Raw genomic sequence first — 17,023 nt, 5'->3', positions numbered from 1 at the left:
TGGCTCTTTTGATGGTCACATGTGGCTCGCAGACAAATCTTTAATTATACTTTTTTTTTTCAGTAGACCAGTCCTTCTCGGGCGCGATGCGATGCCAGAAGAGCGGAGTAGTATCGGTGCTTGGAGAGAAAAATCAGCGCCAGCGCTATCACTTTACTTTTATCTATTATTACACAGAGTACCAACTGGAAACCTGTGAATTGCCGTGCCTAAAACTGCGCGCTCCCGTCTCTGAGAAAGAGCGCGCAGATGCGGGGACGGGATGTGTGAGGAAGAAAGCAGAGGGTGGGGGGGTTGTGGGGACAGCAGGTGAATCGCGCAGGGATTGTAAAAACGTAAAACCCGCTGCCCGTCACTCACTGCGGCGTGTGAGTGTGTGTTTGGCTCCCCGTCTGCATGTGAGCAGTCTTTGTCACATCTACAGAACATTCAGACCTACGATCACGTTTAAAGTCTCAACGCCTGCATGAAGCAGAAACTCACCACGTATCAACCAGACTAGACCATCAGCAGAACTACCACGAGAAATACTCATCATTTATTAGCAACAGCATAACAAAGTTATTAAAAATAATCCACAGACTTATTGTACTTTAAAAATGTTGAAATTACATCAAATGCACACATTCATTTGTATATTTAGTTTTAAACATATTGTTGCGGACTGAGTTTAACTTGGCTGTTGGGCCGTGTTACAAGTTCTGGAGTTCATTGAACGCATCAAGCAGAGATCTGATTGGCCCTCAGTTTTGTCGCTCAGCCTGTTGTTAGGTAATCTGGACCAATGGGGTTCAGCTATGGGCCGACTAAGGGAAATGGGAGGGCTGCAGCGGGAGCAGGGGAATATAAAGTTGGGAGAAGCGCTCTCTCTCGTCTCAGCGGGAGAGATTCAGGAGTTGCTGAATTATACGGCGTTTTCTGTGGTCTATAGTAACCAGAATAAAGAACCCTAAAAGAGGTTAAGTCTCCGTGCCTCAGTGTGGTAAAGGGACGCTACATTATTGTATGGCTCTTTCAAAATTACATTTAGAAATATGTGGCGTTTATGGCTCTCTCGGCAAAAAAGGTTCCCGACCCCTGCTCTACGGGCTCGGTCAACACGAAAACCTCCAGCATGGGTCCAGGGCTATACAATTACACATGACTAATGCTGTGTTCACCTTGGGCTCAGCAATGTGCAGTCTAGCGACCACTTTAAATCAAAAGTGTATGTAAATGCACGTGAATGTGTGTTTTGGGCGTCTGCGTTCAAACCTCTCACATTCATGCATTACTACTCAGGTTTTAAATATGTTTTTAGGCTCTTTAAACAAACCATGCTGCCATATAACACACATTGAAAGTTACCAAGTTGAACTCTGACCCATCTGGGACCAGGATTTGGTATCGAGGTATGAATGGCATCCTTTTTCATTCACGGAAGTGCAAACCATTTAGCAAGTGATCACAAAAGGAAGGGTCGCTGTCTGATCGCCATGGGAGAGAAATTAGTAATTCTGACTGAAATTCTATGACACCAAGTCTTTTATAGATCTGAATTCAGTTGTAAAAGAAAAATCCTGGAGCAAGATTAACAAGATTTGCACCGCTTCGACCTTTCACACTAAGCCTTCTCCATTCTCCAACTCTGAGTCCATGATCTAGTATCGGGTAGCGACAGTCCAGTGTAAACATCATAAGCTAAACTGCTTTAAAGAACATGCTGTCAGTGTGTTCAATCACATGTCCAGTGCGTACGTAGCATAAGGCTTTAGGTCTGTGGGGTGCGGGTCAGGAGGTCAGAGGTGAGTAATGCCTCATTATGTTGAGCAGAATTCTTGACCAGTGTTTCCCAAACCAGGGGCCTCATTTATAAACGTTGCGTACGCACAAAAGAAGGCGTACGCCACTCTCTACGCAATAGTTGAGATTTATAAAAAAGGAAACTTGACGGGAAAATGTGCGGTCCTTCACGCAAGCTCTGACCCAGGCGTACGCACAAAAACGGGTGAAATGAGAAACGGCGACACCGTCGGCAGATGGAAGAAACACGTGAAAGTGAAAATGACAATCCTGCCTCTCAGAAATAACATGAAGACTTCACAAAGCAAGTCTTACAATTAACAGCCTACACGAACACCCGTTGGACCGATCAGCAGTGAAACAAACAAAAAAAAAATCAAACGAAAATTACAACAGAAATTCAAATGAACACATATTTGCAGAAAGAAAAGTGAAATATGTTCTGCAATATTGGCATGTTGTGCAATTCATCCTCATAAATAATATAGTTAACAGAACGAAATAATGTACAAAACTGATATTCTCCTCAATGTGTCCGTCTGGCAGAGCAGATATAGGTGCGGGCGTGCGGACGGACGGACAGACGTACTTATTGTCCACTGGGGAAAGTTGTTTACATAGTAAAACATTTCTTCATAAGCTATGGAATTATGGTATTCATGCATATGCCTTTAGTTTGTTTTATTTTTGATAAAACAATGTATGGCTTATGTCTCAACCATTCAGAAAGCAACAAGAAATTACATTTGCTGATCAATTTCCCATTTCCACGTCGATTATTACCGACATCTGTAGCTTGTCAGATGTAATTAAATGGAGGGAAATAAAATGCCCCATCACAATGCGTAATGACGCACAATGGCTGATCTTGCGCTCTTAGAAGATGTGGCAAATGGAAGAATTCGGACTGAACGCATCTTTAGACAGCAAGGAGACTTGCTGGCAAACGAGGACGAATGGCTTATGAGCCGGTTCCCACTTCCTCCAGCCGTCCTGTTGGACCTCTGCTGGCTTTTTATTTCGGCCACGGTCCGAGGTTGTGAGGCTACAGCATTTTCGGCGTCTGCGACCGTTTGCCGCTCACGTGCCTTTTTGGCATTAGTAATGCCCACACTTTGCCCTCCAAACAACACTTTTCTCCTCTTTTCCACCTCGCCAACGATAACTTCTACTTCACATTGAGTGAGGTTACGTTTCTTTGATTTCCTCTCTGTGTTTGCCATGGTTTCGCAATCAATGAATATTCATTTGTGGGCGTTTCACGGACTATTTATGGGCAACTATAGGCGTGTTATGAAGCCGCAAAAGCTGCGCTACATTTAGAATCGGTTGTGATTTATTAAGGGAAAGATGCGTAGGATGTGCGTGCGCACGGTTTTATAAATCCGAATATTTCTGTTCGTACGCACGTCTTATGTTTCATCCGTACGCCACTTCTGACGCAAATCCTACGCAAAGTTTTATAAATGAGGCCCCTGGTCCTGTGTGTTTTCCATGTTGCCCTGCTTATCCACACCTGATTCAGCTCAACATCAGGCTCTGTATCAGCCTGACAATGACAGTCATCAAAAGGCAGGTATGTTTGAGCAGAGTTGGATTGAAAAAATGCAGGACAGTGTGCCCTGAGGACTAGGGTTGGGAAACACTGTTCTAGACCATCTACATGCACCACTTAGCCTAACTGTTTGCCTCAGGTGCACCAGCACAAAACTTAGGTGCACTAAACTTTTGGACCTTGCTTAGTGGATTTTTAGGGTCACTTCTTGTTCCAAAAGTGCTGTTTATTTGCTGCTGACTGATGCCTGAAAAGAGAGGGGACACCCAAGCAGTGCATTTATCACAGCATGAAGTGTGCTTTGTAGATGCTTTGAGCTTTTTCAGAGTTTAAACTCAAAATGTATTGTGTAAATTACGACTGACAGATCTTCATTAGCTCTGTGTTCAGTTCTGTTTGACGCGTCCTTGGGATGTTCAAAAACCAACAATTTTGTGGTACAGTCTTACAACAATAAGCAGGCTAAAAACTAGAGCCACAATGGATTGCCTGGGCTGCTTATAAAGGCCTAAAAATATCTAAGTCAAAATAGAGTTAATTCTATTTTGTACATGCATACTCACTAAATCATTCCAAATGGTCTGTCCATTCCCTTTTATTGTGTTTATGATGGTTATGCTGCTTCCAGACAGACTTATTTTCACATTGGAGCATTTAACCAATCGCATTTCAGCTGTCTTTTGTTGCCAGGCAGGGTCAGAGCTAAAGAGGCCTTCATTATCCATTCTGAACATCCTGTAATGCAAAATCAATGTCGGCCATTCATTTCTTTTCACCCAATCAGATTTTGAATTGTTGTCAGCAGGGCCTTCTAGTTTTCAGTTTTCAGAACTTCTGATTGGACAGAAGTTTCAGGAATATAGGAAACATTTTCTACATGCAGCCTTGTCCGGTTAGACACAGAGCCACGGAGCACTTTTCAATCTGTCTCAGTTAAAAACAGAGCTGACTGTAATGTGTGGTAAATCTCCCTTTGATCTCCTTGACTTCCTTCATCAGAAAAATCTGAGTGAATCGTGAAGCAGCTGTACAGATTTGTGTGTTTGGCGCTGACCGTCACCGTGTCCACTGTATCTGTCGAGCGGACATTTCCAGCTCTAAAGGGAATATGAAGAACTGGACAGACTGGACTCTCAGCACGGATGATGGAAAAGGACTTCTTGATGGAACTGAAGGGCGATAATCTACATGACAGGGTGGTCGAAGGAAATAGAGGAAGATGGGTTTGGTCTTCAGAAAATCGGATTTCTTGATGAGTGAAATGATAAAAATAATGAATAATATTCCAAATTTATGTGTGTTTTTTTCAATTTTTTTTGCTGGCTGTAGTTACATAGCGAGATTTTTATACTGTTTTGTTTATTCAGTTTATTTTGGCTCCAGGAATTTTCAAAATGCAACGCAGAGCTCGTTTCTGCATCGTAAAATAGTTAATGAGGGGTTGAGTGATTCAGACGGAGCACTACTGAAGTCCCAGGTGTGTAATGCACAGTCTACCACTTCATTATTGTAATGGTTTTTAAGTCTTTGACGTTAATTGTGTAAACAGTTGAGCTTTAGCTCCAGTGTCAACATTCTATTGACTACTGTCATTCCTCAACTGTTTACACAACTGGCGTAATTCCAGCTAATTCTAAAGCTGAGAAAAGCAGCTATGTGCTGAAATGCTACACTTTACAACAGTTAGATCTTACGCAATCAACATAAACCACCTACACCTGATGTGGAGAAAAGGAGCTTCGCACCAATTCAACGACGAAAAATCTGTTGGAATCTACAAAAAAGGGGTGCTCAGTTACATGGAGCAGTCAAACAACTGAAGGAGAAAAATATCAAAGCCAAGTGTGTTTACCCAGCGCCGCTAAAGCTTTTCAGGGAGGAAGGAGAGAAGATGGACTCATCACTTTCAGCTGCTGCCCCATTGGTGAGGGCGCTTGGAGTTTAGGTCCGAGTAGACGAAAGAGAGAAGATGGAACACGAGCTGGTTCGCTAGAGGGAATACTGTGGGAGGAAAACACACAAGAGATGCAGCGAAGCTAACCAGTGCCGATGCTAAAGCTTTTTTCAGTGGAGATTAATGACTCATCAAATCAAATCAAACTTTATTTCTAAAGCACTTTTCATATAAAAGTATAACACAAAGTGCTTTAGATTAAAACAAAACAAAATAAATAATATAAAAACAAGCATGAAAATTAAAGTAAACAAGCACAAAAATCAAAAATGTAAAAATAGGGCCCCCCTCCCCCTTACCTACACAAAACCCCCCACCTTCTTTCACACCTCCCACCCCCCTAACTGATGGGGAAAGACAATGAGAAATAGGCTGAGCACGAAAACAAGATGTTGGAAACACTAATAATTGGAACTTCCCTCTGTGAACAGCTGCATAACCAGCCAAATGCAGCATCACAGGTGGGGACCGCTCCACCACAGCTAAGCAGTGATGCAGTTTCCCACCCAGAGCCACAGAGGCTGAACAGCAGCCGACCCAGAGGGGGAGGTCCAAAATGAGAATGAAAAAGTAAACTTATTGATCAAAGCAATAAACAGTAAAACATTGAAATAGGGTAAATTAAACTTAAAATAAGACATTAAAAATCTAGTGTAAGTACATAAAACAAGATCAAATGGATACAAAAAAAATTAATAAATAAAGGTAGTTACAATTTAGCTGAAAGCCAGGTTATAAAGCTGGATCTTATTTTTAAAAACTTCAATGCTCTCTGCGGCTCTCAGGTCCTCTGGCAGACTGTTCTATGTTGAAAAGATGCTTCTCCATAGGTTTTGGTTTTTACAATCAGAATGGTTAACAGACCAGTGCCAGAGGATCTCAGGGTCTGTGAGGGTTCATACTTTATTAAAAGATCTGATAAATAAGAAGGCGCAAGACCGTTAAGACATTTAAAAACTATGAAGTATCTTAAAATCAGTCCTGAAGCCTATGGGGAGCCAATGCAGGAATTGTGGTGATGTGAGCCCCCCTCCAGGTCTTTGTGAGAACTCGTGCAGCAGAATTTTGGAGAAGCTGAAGGTTCCAAATGTTGGTTTTTGGAAGAGCAGCTAGCAGGGCGTTACAATAATCAATTTTACTCATGATGAAAGCATGCATTAGCATCTCCATGGATGAGCCGACCATTTTCTTTTCATGTTAAAGTTCAAATCCGAAGTTAGGGAACTTGAGTACTAACAGCGAGTGATAAAACCTTAAATGGAGCAACTGCTTCAACTCTGAGAGTTTCTAAGAGACATGTTCTGCTTTATATCTTTTGTTCTTTCAGTGTTGAGATTAGTTTTGGGCTACGGTTCTTGTGTGGATACTGACAAGAGTTCTATAAGTTGTAGGTTTGTGTTTAAAATTGAAGGGGTAGAATAAAACATAGAAATACTATATATAGCCATTTCATGAACAGCCTAAACTGCATTAGTTGGAACGTAAAAGGTATTAGCACCCTGATGAAAAGCAAGACAAATTTTTATCAATTGAAAACGAGACACTGTTCTATCCCAATGATCCAGGAAACGTGTCAGAAAAGTAACATCTGAAACTAAAGACAGAGTGGGTGGACAAGGAAAAGGCGGGTGGCCATTTTTATAAATCAAAATATCTATTTTAACCATAAAGAGATGATCTGCTAACATACAAAGCAGAAGGAGCAGCTCTCCTCTTTACAAATGGGAAATATTATTAACATGGGCATAGGGCAAGCTGACTGTTGGCTTTCAATTCTAAAAAGTTCTAAATTCTAAAAAGTTCAGTCTAGTAGAGTGGTGGGTAAAATAAAATTACGTAACCTAGCAACATTCCCAAAGCATTTGCTAATAATTATCAAAGTTTTTATCAGGAAGAACAGCTGCCATGAGGCATTTCTGAAATCAACCAAATTGACCAATCTATCACAGGAGGAGGCACATATAAGAAGTCTGAAAAAAACAGAGAAAGAAATTAGAAAGAAAACTTTTAAACTTAAAAATGGCAAAACACCTGGTGTGGACGGGCTATCAGGAGAATACTAAAAGACCTTCTCAAATAAACGGATACTTATTTTAAGTAAAGTTTATAACTAAGCACTGGCAGAAAGGAACCCCCCATGGTCATGGTCAGAAGTAGGGATGGGTATCGTTAAGGTTTTAACGGTACTACTACTCTTATTGATACTGCTTATAGATCCGGAATTTTAACGATACTCTTATTGATACTTTGAGGAAGAAAAATAAATAAATAAATAACAAATTAAGAACATAAAGTGTTTTATTTCCTCATTATGCAACAACATTGCTTTTTTAACAATACATTTTGCTTACATACATGAGAATGTTATGATACAGACCTGGAATGCATGTGGATGTGTTAGACCAGGGGTCTGAACACATTTGGATCAGTTTCCCACTGAGATGAAAGCACAGGGAGCCGCAACACTAGATGTGTTAGAAAAATATATCACGATAGTTCGTTTGGCAAAACTTGTATGGATTCAAAATGCTGTCAGGATATTTATTGAATTATTTAATTTGATTATTTGTATTCTCTATAAGCGTGATGTTTGCTTTGATCTTTTGTCCATTTTCCACAACCTTGAATAGACTTTTCTATCTGTCAAACACCAGATTTAAGATGAATAAGATGATGGAAACAAATTCACTTTGATGCAGACTCCTTTCTATTTTTTTCTTTAAATCCAGTAAACCCAATAAATGATGTATTTGATGAATGACAACTATTTCTTATTAGGAAGCAGCTGTTAGTTTGTCTGGAATCATAAGCGGCGAGTCTAAGCCCCGCCCCCGCCTCTCCACCTGTTCGTTGTTTTCCCCAGCGTGCAACCCCCCCTCCTCCAGCGTGTTCTACACAGACAGCGCAACATACGGTCATCGTAGCAGCAAGGCGACAGGATAATAGGGGCGCCCTAACGCGGATTTAATAAATTTTACACTGCAATGGGGGTTTTAGTCTAGGGGGATAAAAGGATTTATTCTTTTTTGGGCGCTCACGTGTCCCCCACGAGATCGTCATGGACTATCTTTCCAGAAAAACTTTCCATCCCATAACAGACTCTGGTCGGTGTTCACAGCTGCAGACACGTGTCGTGATGCGTCACAAATAGTCCAAATCGGAAAAAAAACAAGACATAAGGACTAAAAACTGTGACTAACAACCGTGCTTCCACGGCGTGCGTTAAAAAGTAATAACGCACACGTCGTCGGCCATTAACCCTTACATAACCATCATATCCTTTTTTCAAATTCTTTCTTTACTTCTTCCTTCATACAATCATTTTGAGACATGTTACAAGCCTTTAACCTTTATGGATTTATTACATTTCAATATTTTAATGTATTAACATAAATAAACATGTGCTGTCATTTATTTTATAAACCTAATGTACTTCTAAAAAAAAGCTTACAGAGTTTGAACTAAGTAAATAAAGAAAATTTGTTGTTGATATTTTGTTTTTTCCCATCACATTATACCAGAACATTTGTACTTCACTATTTCCACATCTTTAACAAAACTAACATATTTGAGCAGTTTAGGTGGTTACAAAGTAACTAATTTAAAGATTTTTTCCTTCTATAAACTATCAGTGCATATCCAGTCAAAGCAAAGGTATTGACGTTAATCTCTGCAACTAGTACAAACAAAACCTGCTGCTTCTGTAAGAGATTAAATCCAAATGTATAAAAATGTCTATACCGTGTTAATTAAAGTGTGAATGCTGAAACTGGTTGCTGAAAATGCTATACCGGTTTTCAAATTGGTAAAATGTTGCTGCCAAACGTGATTTGTGACAATAAGAAAACTGCATCAAAGCAGTTGCAAAAGGAGCCTGTTGAACATGACCATTATAAGTCTCTTCAAGAGATTTATGATTGGTGATAATAGAGCAGCAGCTCTTCTGTTGTTGGGGTCAGATTGATTAGATTAGTCAGGAACTGTATCAAGGCAAGATGTCTTCGATGGCACTGTAACCTTCTTCTGGGTCAATCTTTGATTGAGGAAGCACAGCAGAATCCCACATAGTTGGTCTGTGTAAGCCTTCTAGACTCTGAGGTTGACACCATCTTGACCTGCAGCCTGTTAATGTTCAGACTCCAGCTTTCTGTTTCACCTGTTCATTAAACACTTCCCCAAAGGAAGGGCAAAGCAGACACCAGCACTTCCAAAAACATCAGCAAGATGCATCATCAAGACCAAGCTCAAGGTTTTTACTCAATTACAAGATGAGGCAGTTAACATGTGACAGAAAAACTGTGGGTCAATAGAGGATAGAAGGCCTCTATGGCTTTAGGACACTAAGCTGCTTCCTAAACAAAAAATTAATAAAGAACATGTTCTATTTCTTGGCTCTGCCTGGACTCCATTTGATTGATACTCTTTCTGCTCAAGCCTGTGATCCAGCTTTGGGCTGTGTGATCTTGTGTGGCAGATTGGTGGATTGCATGATTTTACAAGTGTGTTTTTTGCATGTTTTGCAGTGATGTCTGTTACAAACTTGACACCCCCCCCCCCCCCTGTTTAGCAACACCTGCTCCTTATTAAGAGGGAATTATAAGAGATCCAAGGAGGAAAGTGCAAGGGGATCCCACACATCCCCTTGTGGAGGACTTTGGTCGTACAAATGCAGTCCTACAACGCATTCACACCAGAGACTCCTTGCCAGTTCGTGAGAGGTTTAGAGCACTTCCACCTTCGCTCTACAACGTGATGACCTCACGGCTTGCCGGTATGTTGGAAAGGGGTGTGATTAAGGAGAGTAAAAGTCCTTGGGCAGCACCAATAGTCCTAGTAAGAAAGAAGGATAGAACTTTGCGTTTTTGTGTGGACTACAGGAAGCTAAACGCAGTGAACCACAAAGATGCCTTTCCGCTGTCAAGGATAGAGGAGACTTTGACCAGTTTGAGTCGGGCAGAGTGGTTTTCCACCCTTGACCTGGCCAGTGGCTACTGGCAGGTTGGGATGCACCCACAGGATCAGGAAAAAAATACTTTCATAGTGGGAAAGGTGAAGGGTAGGCTGGGTTTTAATTGTAATATTCTGTATGTTTTTTGTTTTGTATGTTTAAGCTCTTTGAGTTGTGCAGACACGAGAAGTGCTTTTTTAATTTTTTTTATTAAAGTTTAATTTGAGTTTATTTGATAAGCTGAAGTTGTTTCTGATTGAAAAGATACTCTGATCTAACTGAAAACCCCTGCAGCACAGTCCTCAAATGACACAGACCGGAACAAATAAATAAATAAAATTACTCCACTTACCACTTTACCCCTCCATAGTTATTCTTCCAGGTCGGTAAATGTTATAAACCAATAATGAAGTCCTCACTGAGATAAATAATAATACTCAATATAATAAACCAAAATAGATTCAAAGGGATATTAATGTTAAATGAAATCAATGAAACAACCGGTTGTTTGTGCATCACAAGAAAAAAACTCTGCACATTTAAAACAGCCAGGTATAGGAAGTCTAGTAAAGTTATTCTCAGATTTGGAGCTCTAAAGAAGAAAGGATTTGCCTTAAGAGTAGGGTTACGATGCAATGGGAATAACTGCAACAACAGAATTATATGTATTTTTAAAACAAAAGTGATTATTTTCTAAAAGAAACTAAAAATAAATGACAGAGGGTGGTTTTGTCATTTCAGGATTTTTAAAGCGTAATGTGTAAAAGAAAGGTTGAGTCTCTATAGACTAGAGAGATGCTGATGCTGCATTACTTCAGACATCGATGAATACTTGTACCTGTTTCTGGTGCAGAACCATTTGTGATAGCTGCTGCCAACAGTCAGGCAAACGCTAGGCTTTTTCGTGTCCAATGTTAAATATTTTAACATTACATTGTTAGACTAGAGCATGCTTTAAATGACAAAATGGGCTCTGAATAATAGATCAAACAAAGCATTCATACTGTAAGCAGCACTTTGTTAATCACATTGACCTGTCTTCACACTTCTACGCGCAGGAAGTAAAAGTGCGTCCCTATGGCTCTGGCCAAATCTGTTATCGTCATAAAGGGTTGGAATGCCATCAAGTTTCTGCAGGTTAAAGCCTGTCTTTTTCTTTACTTGGCATTTATTTCTTCTGATACAAGGTCTGCCCGTATTTATCCCAAGGACCATCAAAAAGCACTCTCTTCACTGTTAGTTTGATTACAGTTCAATCTGAGCTTGCACCTTACAATGGTGGTAAAAACATAACATTGACTAACATGTGAAACATTTGGGCCAACAGGTTCTATTAGTCCTCCCTAATACTCTGCAGCCTTCTGTCAGATGCTAGTTTCTCTGCTCCCTCAGTTTACCAGCCTATTATCTAAATAACCTGTTCCTCGTTTTGCTTTTCTGACAGTTTTTGTCTCTAAACCCCTCCATCAGCCTTTTTCTGTGTAAGATTGTTTGATCCTAAATGATTACATTGATGTGTCTGCCTCTTCCCTCTGAGACTGTAAAGGCCCGTACACACCGGGACGAATATTCGCCAGGCGTTATTCGCCAGCGTTTTTCGCCACGGTTTTTGTGTTCACACCCAGGCGATTTTCGCTGACGATGAGCCGAGTGAACATGCAATTTCATTCCCTGACATTAGATGGCGCTTAATGTAAACAGAAATACTCCTGTACACAAGGTGGCGCTGCGCAACTTTACGCTTCTTAAAGTCGCTTTTCACTCAGAAGAACAGGGCAAGTATTTACGTGCTTGTCAGAATCAAACAAAGAAAACATGAATATTTCAAGGACCAGTAGCTCCAACTGGTGCTTGGTTTGGGGATATTTAAGAATGTCCGTCATTATTTCTTCGCGGCAGTGTAGACGCTACTTGGCGTCTATCTTCTTCGCTGGTATGTGTGCTCAGCAAGGCAGTTTTGTGTTTGAGCGCCCCCAAGTTGTGTTTTACTGTAACTTCAGAAGCTCCAGACACGTGTGCAAAAGCGCCATTCTCATTGGTCGAATAGATTTCGACGCGACACGTCAAAAAAAAAAAAAACGAACCCAAGGCGTTTTTTTTTTTTTGACGCTTTGACGCGTGGCGTTTTTTCGCGTCGGTGTGCACACTCTCATTGGTGCCCTTTGTTTAGTCACGAAGTGTTAAACGTCGGCGAAAATCGCCGGCGAAATTCGTCCCGGTGTGAACAGGCCTTAAGGCGCTCTTTGCCTTTGTGCTTTCTGACCCTGGTCGTAGTTATTAGGAATAAATTATGGATGTGATTGACTTCTATGGATTTTTCTTTACACATTCACCATCAACCTCATTGGTCTCTATTAAGGGTGTAACAATTAATTTTAATGATTTGATTCATATCATAATTTGTGGTTGCTGATATGATTCATTGTTAACATTGGTTATTTTTGACCAATGAAATTCACTGACCTAATATCGATCCAGAACATCTTTAGCCAAAAATTCGACCAGTGTCACTCAGATACATATGGGGAAGTTTTCCATATTTCTTGTATTTCTTGCAAGATAATCAAGTGTAAATTATACAGTATGTGTACATGCAAACAGGTCAACAAGAATGAATATTAAATCCATTCACATTTTAGTTTCAAAAAGTTCAGCCCACTTTTGTTTTCCACATAAAAATATTCCAAAGGGAACATTATTAGAACAGTCTTGAGCGACTGTTCTGTCGACCAGGAGTTGGTGTTTGGCTCCTCTGGAGTCTCTAACAAAGCCCTTCTGTGTGTTCCTCATGTATTGATCCATGTGCCTATTTATCTTGGTTGCAATGATGCCTGACATGAGCTTCCATGTTGTGGAGAGACAGGTTATTGGCGGGTAGTTGGATGGGACTGCACCCTTTGATGGATCCTTCTGGATCAGGATCGTTCGCCCTTCTGTTAGCCATTCGGGGTGAGTCCCATCTCTTTGCAGCTGGTTCATTTGTGCTGCCAGGCGCTCGTGGAGTGCGGTAAGCTTCTTTAGCCAGTAGGCATGTATCATGTCAGGGCCCGGTGCTGTCCAGTTCTTCATACCTGAGACTCTTTCTTGGATGTCTGCCACTGTGATGGAGACTGGATTCTGTTCAGGGAGGTTGCTATGTTCTTTTCTTAGAGAGAAGCTCAGAGTGGGAGTGTGGTATAGCCACCTCTCTGACCTGCTGTTCCGGCTCTGGTATTGCAATTATATTGTACTGCTTCAATTTCAAGTTGTGATAGGAATTGCCGTTTGTGAATGTTAGAACATTGGGCTACCAGTTGTTTGGCAGTTAGCCTTGTTGTGGGTTTGGAAGCATCCATTCATTCCACATTCTCTGCATGTAACCCCTCTGGGTGGGATTTCCTGAGTAGTAGCATTTTAACAGAACCTTTTTCTCACATCTAGTCCATTTTCCAAGATCAATTACAACTGATTTATTCAATCTTGAAATTATTTTCTCAATGGTATAGGTCGCGATTTGATTCAATTCAATAAACAACTTGCCTCAGAAAGATTGATCTGGTTGGAGTGTAGAAATAGAAATGTATTCCTTAATAAAGTCAATTACTTGGGTCATCAAATTGTTGTTTCTGGATCAGCTATGGGAGTAGGTATAAGTCTTTTGTTTTGAATGGTGAACTGATTAATGCCCTGTTTTTCATTAAACATGATACCTGTTGGTACGAGACAGACACTTCCAGTGTGTTGTGTGAATGGTCAGACCCAACAGAAGATATGCACAATAAAATACAAAAACAAACTCACTTTTTAAATGTTGCTTCTCCTTTTACGGTCTATTGCTGGGTTAGACCAGGGGTCTCAAACTTGCAGCCCGCGGGCCATTTGAGGTCCTGAAGATCATATTTTGCGGCCCCCGCCCTTATATGACACTTTGTCAGGGTTATGTGTGGAGCTGAAGAACAAATCAATCACGGTGGGGTAAATGACTCTTGGGGGCGTGACATTGACCGGGCTTTAAGCAGGGAAACATTTAGAGCAGGAAACTTGTCAGCCCCCTTCCCAGACCAGGAGGAGTTCCTTACTTTCCATTTTAGAAAGTGTCTAATCACACGTAATTTTCTAAATACATGCAGTCAGTGCTGAACTTTTTTTCTTGGCCGCACAGACCCGGAGGAAGGTTAAGGTTATGATTACGGTTATGTTTACACACGGCAACATAACTTGTATTAACCCTAACCAAATGGTCCCTGAGCGCAGCTGTGTCTGCAGCTGACCGCCCACCAGGGGATGGGTCCACTGCGGAGAATAAATGTCACACACCTAGATGCGTGACAGCTAATTGGGCTTTAACATTAAATATGTGTGAGCAATTACAAGATTTAATCTTAGATAGATTTAAAATACGTGTGGACAATGCAACAACAGGTGTGCTTGAGATTAACCAGGGCCTCGTTGGTGGATCGTTGGCGAGACCAGGCGGCTGCACGGGGAGAAAGGCACCTGAGATGAAGGCGATTGCTGAGCTGCAGCGAGACTGAACGAGAACAGGAAATTGGAGTTGTCCTTAACTTTCAATTGAATCTTAATATGCCTCTCCCCACATAGTATGATCTTTGTTATTAAAACTTTTATAATTATGTTAATGTTTTGTAATGTATGTAGCCAATTTTTTTCATCAATAGGCATTTAAATTTATTTTATTTGATCACTTTTACTACAAAAACGGTCAGGACACCGTTTCTCACAATGCATTGTTTTGTAGTCATTTGCACGGCTCGAAGTCAGCGCAGCACTAAAATTCCAGCTGTGTTCGCTTAGGTTGGCGCCTTTCTCGTGATATTTTGCATTTCAATTTTCAATCTGTTCCCACAACTTTCTACTACAGAATTTTCCCTAGATGCTTGTTTTTCCCATTTTCCAAGAACAAAACTCATAGTTTTACCATTTGATTCCAACGAGCAGAAAATATTCCGCCTCTTTTGATTTCCACCTTGTCACAATGAAGGGGTTTAGGTGCCGAACTGATCAAGAGGCAAATATTTTGGGGGATATATCCCTTGGTACAGCCTATCAGGGCAAATTTATGTGTATTCTGCCAAGTTATGAAAATTCAGACGATAAAATAAAACAAAAAAAAATGCAAACGCTAAACAGTATTAAATACTGTACAGCGGGTAGACTCTTTGAAAAAAGGCATTTATGTTTTATTATAAAACATTGTGGTTCTTATTTAAATTGATAGGAGATTGTAGGATGGCAGGTATAACTTGTTTCTGCTGAATCTATTTATCAGCATCTGATCTTAACCCTTCCCTGTCCAAAAGCAATTAATTGTTTTTGTCCCAGAAAACTGAAGCCTTGAGTTTCAGTTTGTGCCTGGAGGTACATTTGTAATTTGAAGGTATTTATTCCCCACTGAAAGGAATTTCTGACGTCCCCTCTCACAAATGAAGTGCTCAGTCACATGAGCCCGTGGCAAAAGCACATTATTTTGCTGAAGAACTTCTCCAATCTTCCTCAGTTACTTTGTGCATCATGACAGACTGCAGGTTACTAAATAATAAATAAAAACACATTAATGATTAAGCTTGGAGTGTTTAGTGTGACAACTACTCTGTCAGGGAGGAACACAACACCCAAGGACACCTGAGAGATGGAAAAATCTAAGTCATTATTCTTTTTTATCTTCGGGATCATCAAGGGTTCTCAAGTCAATTGGATTATTCTGGGGGCATTATACACAATTGATTTGTGCTGAACATAGTGGGAAGAGTCTTGCTTGTGGAATGATATGACCAAACCATTCCTTTTTGAGAGAGCTAGCAAGGTTTGAGGGGCACATAAAAAGACAATGTTTTCTATCATTTTTTTCTTTCCTGATTAATTAGAAAGTGTATATGACAGCTTTGTTTGCCATCTAAATAAGTCAACAATTTTAAACCTTCTGATTTTAAATAGTTATATTGACATACTTTTATTTCGTAGGAGCCAACCAGCCAACCTTCCCACCTCCACCAGATTCCGCGTCCATGGTAGGTGTCACCCAGAACAACGCGGGCCCCAAAATGTTGTGGTTCTTTGGCAATGCCTCCCCCAGGGGCACAACACCTGCTGCTCATTCCCACAATCAGCACCTGCTGGCCATCAAGGACAATATTTCTTTCTGAAGAGGACATCTAACCAGCACCAGATTATTGTTCACCTTGTGGTAACAGGCTTCGGCTTCTAACATTTAGTTGCATCAAAGATCTACTAAAACTTAACTTTTGCACGATCCCTTCCAGAAAGTCCATCCTATTAGCCTGCCTTCCTGCCAGTCTATCTGCCTATCTGTCTGTTTGACCACCTGCAAGTCCCTGTGCCAGCCGTGTTTCATCCTCTCTCCAGCCAAGTCATGATAAATCAATTCACTTGTACAAGTTTGTGTCCACACTTGGATACAGTCTTCCACCACCTTTTCCTTATTTTAACATGGACAGATCCAGCGGACATGTCTACCTCTGCTCAGCAACCCCTTCCTCGCTCTGATGTGGACCTTCTATGCCATGGACAGATGATCCATGACTTGGACCACAAGTTTTTTTTTTTTTTTTCTCTAAACTTGTTCTGTCCAACAGCTGAGCAAACAGATTAGAGCTGAAGGCTTTTTGTGTTGGACAGGTTTTACTATCACAAAGAGGTTATATAGCTTCGAGGAACTAGAGTGTAGATTTGTATAAATTCAAATTCAAATTCAACTTTATTTATATAGCGCTTTTCATGCTTCATAGCATCTCAAAGTGCTTACCAAAGGAAAAAAAATAAAACA

General features: G+C 40.6%; 1 protein-coding gene across 1 annotated transcript in view; it reads left to right on the top strand.

Annotated features, from left to right (window-relative positions):
* LOC144988994 (uncharacterized) overlaps window positions 1-16,732 on the top strand; it is a 65,596-nt gene extending 48,864 nt beyond the window's left edge. Inside the window, exon 4 of the transcript XR_013653112.1 lies at window positions 16,201-16,732. The gene's annotated coding sequence lies outside the window, so the exon portion shown is untranslated. The remainder of the gene's footprint in view (window positions 1-16,200) is intronic.
* The last annotated feature ends 291 nt before the right edge of the window (window positions 16,733-17,023 follow it).

Source organism: Oryzias latipes, chromosome 22, assembly GCF_053564925.1.
Source record: "Oryzias latipes strain Hd-rR chromosome 22, Olatipes_Hd-rR_3.1".
In the NCBI taxonomy this organism is placed as follows: Eukaryota; Metazoa; Chordata; class Actinopteri; order Beloniformes; family Adrianichthyidae; genus Oryzias; species Oryzias latipes.
The sequence above is the reverse complement of the archived record's forward strand: the minus strand, read 5'-3'. Positions and strand labels throughout refer to the sequence as shown.